Genomic DNA, 2989 nt, shown 5'->3' on the forward strand with positions numbered 1-2989 from the left:
AACGGGAATAGGTGTGCCCGGTGGCATACTAACGGGAAAAGGTGTACTCCATTGGCACCACAATGGTAAAGGGACTTGGAAATGTCACATGTGAAGTCATACTCGCATAGTGTCTGTTGTTGCAGGGATCAAAAGAGCGACCCGGTGGAACAAGATGTGGACACTGTGCGGCAGATGGTGGTTTAAGGACAGCAAAGAAGCAAAATAAGACCAAGTAACAGCAAGAAAACAATCCAAGAATTACAGCAGCAGACAAGTAAGTGATTGTGATTCTTTTAAACGGTGTTGTATGATCAGATGAAGTGGAATGCAGTAAGTTTGGAAATATGATTAACATGTTAATAAAGTGTCTGAAATGTATGAGCGAGAAAGAGAAAAAGATGGATTGTTACAGGGGGAAAGCTGAGAGTAGGGAGTTGCAGAGAAAGTCCTTGTGACAGGTTTAGGATGTATACGGCTGTTTATTGTCTCCTCCACATACAAAGGCAGGAGATGAGACTATCAAACTAATGAACTTGGAGTTGTCAGTAATGTTGGAGGAGAAATTAATAAAGGAAGTAAAATGGGAAAGAAAATAAGGGGTTGTATGTTTGCCTGGTCAGAGGGATGTTTGCCTGGTCAGAGGGATGTTTGCCTGGTCAGGGGGATGTTTGCCTGGTCAGGGGAATGTTTGCCTGGTCAGGGGGATGTTTGCCTGGTCAGGGGGATGTTTGCCTGGTCAGGGGGATGTTTGTCTGGTCAGAGGGATGTTTGCTTCACGTTGGGGAAGAGGGAAAGGACTGAATGATCCGGCACCTGTCCTATCCACAGGATGGTCAGCTAGTGCCGCCATAGGGAAAGAGCTGACCTAGTGTCACTATCAATCATCAGAGTCTGCAGTACAACTGATTAGGGGTCCAGCAGGGGGGCGCTGATGACACAGGTGGACCTTGGGGCGGTTTTCCGGTTGCGGACGCTGCACCTAGAGGGTTTTCTTCATGTAATTATCCTCCTCACATTGCAGACTTGTGAACTTTATAAATTTTCTTCATTTGCTTATTTTCTTCCTTCTCTCCCAAACACGTTGCTGAAGTGCTGTCTCACCCCCACTGCCCCCATCCAGAAGCTTCTTGTAGCTGCTGTTCAGTGAGATTTGTCCTCTATATACCAGCAGTCTGTGTATGGGCCTGTCTCTGTCTGATCCTCTCTGTTCTCCACCCCTACACTCAGACATGGGAAACCCTGTACTCGGATTACTTCACATCTTGGTGAACAACAGCTGAAAGGACCCTATAAAGGAGCCTGTACCAGGCAGGTGACAGCGGTGCAGCATTGTGCTTGTGAGGGCAATCGGGCGGTGGAGTCAGAAATTGGGGAATACTTGGGTGCTCTCTGGACGGACAATATTAGTGCTGCAGTAATTTCCCACAAGTTTTTGCACAGAGCGGCCACTAATATAGAATAAAGTAAAACAATTGTGCTCTGTAAATAATGGCTGTGCTTTGCTACAAATGCTTCATGTTCGCAGGTGGTTTTTTTTTCTTTAATAAATTTTATTTAGTTTATAATTGATTTTTTCTCTTTCTGCTAGATATCAGGACATGATAGAGGCCGTACGGGACTGATATAAGAAGTTCTTGGCTGAGAAGGAAAGAAGCTTCATTCCTCCATGAGCTGCAGTTCTTTGTGTCCAGTCGGGAGCTCTATTAGTAAGTAGATTTTATCACCGGCGCAGACATTTCCAGGAAGGTTCCAATTGGCCGAATACAAGACGTTCATTAAACTCTTCATTAGAAATAAACGTCTGGTTATCATCCACAATACTTAATACCGATCACTTGTCACAAATTTGTATATTTTTTACCTGTTATAAAATGCTGCTGATCCCTTGAATCTTTTCTTTTTTTTTGTCATTTTAGACAAAACATTACATATTTCTGACAAGTCCCAGGTCTTTTCACACCACTCGTTTTGCAGGTTCTTTAATACTACAGCACTTATGTTATTGGGGTCATTTTTGTGCAGTTTGCAGTTACATGATTTTTTATACATGTTTTTTTTTTAGGTTTGTCTTGTTATTACATCACATTCATCTTTTCCCTCTCTTGCTTTCCTGGACTGAAGGAAACATATCTCCAAGTCATTCTGAGCTGCTGGCAGGAGAGATGGACCCTCAGGAGCCTCCTAGTCTTCAGAATCCACATGAAGGAGAAGTCCAAGAACAAGAAAGGCCTCCGACAGCAGAGCAACCTGTCCGCCAAAAAGTCCCAGAAGAAGAAGCGATGGTCCCGCAGCTCATCTGTGTTTTTCCTAAATGTGGTTTATACTTTTACTGATTGTAATTTTCTTGGTCGATACCAGATAAAGTTTTGGATGACAACTGTCTGGACTTGTGTCTTATTTTACATTTCTCCTTTTTTCTTCTTGCTTCCCCTCCAGTGAGATCTGGCTTAGGTGATAAAAGCCTTTCTCTATCCGGCATTTTTTCAGCAGGCTGGAGAAAGACTTTCTGGATGATAACTTGCCTTAGTCTCAGATGCCCATACACTAGTTAGCTTTAGACCGGACGCTTGTCCACACAACACATCCCGACTCCCCCATATACATGAATGTGGTTATATGTGTGGGGGAGATGGCCCCATACACAGCACATGGTCGGCTGCTCCAGCAAAAATCCTTGGGTTTGACCTACCTTCCTGTAATATATATGGGGGGCCATTAGTTGGATGTTTGCAGGACCCCTCTTTGTCCGACAGCTTCCCTCCCCCACACATAGCAAGCAGTGTACAGACAAGCTCCCTTCCCGCACATACAGCATATATAGCATATAAAGAAAAAACCTAGAAGTCTGAACTGAAACATAAATTGATGTGCATGCAAAATGTTAATGCATGTTCACACAAGGCCACTAGACAAAGAAAAACCAAAGACAAGCAAAATACCCAAGTAACCGGAAGTGAATGGGTAAATCGCAAAGTGCAAAAATAATAAATAATGAAGGGTATTTAGT

The sequence above is a fragment of the Phyllobates terribilis genome, unplaced genomic scaffold (assembly GCF_046119375.1).
Source record: "Phyllobates terribilis strain yellow unplaced genomic scaffold, ASM4611937v1 Scaffold_959__1_contigs__length_512464, whole genome shotgun sequence".
NCBI lineage: Eukaryota > Metazoa > Chordata > Amphibia > Anura > Dendrobatidae > Phyllobates > Phyllobates terribilis.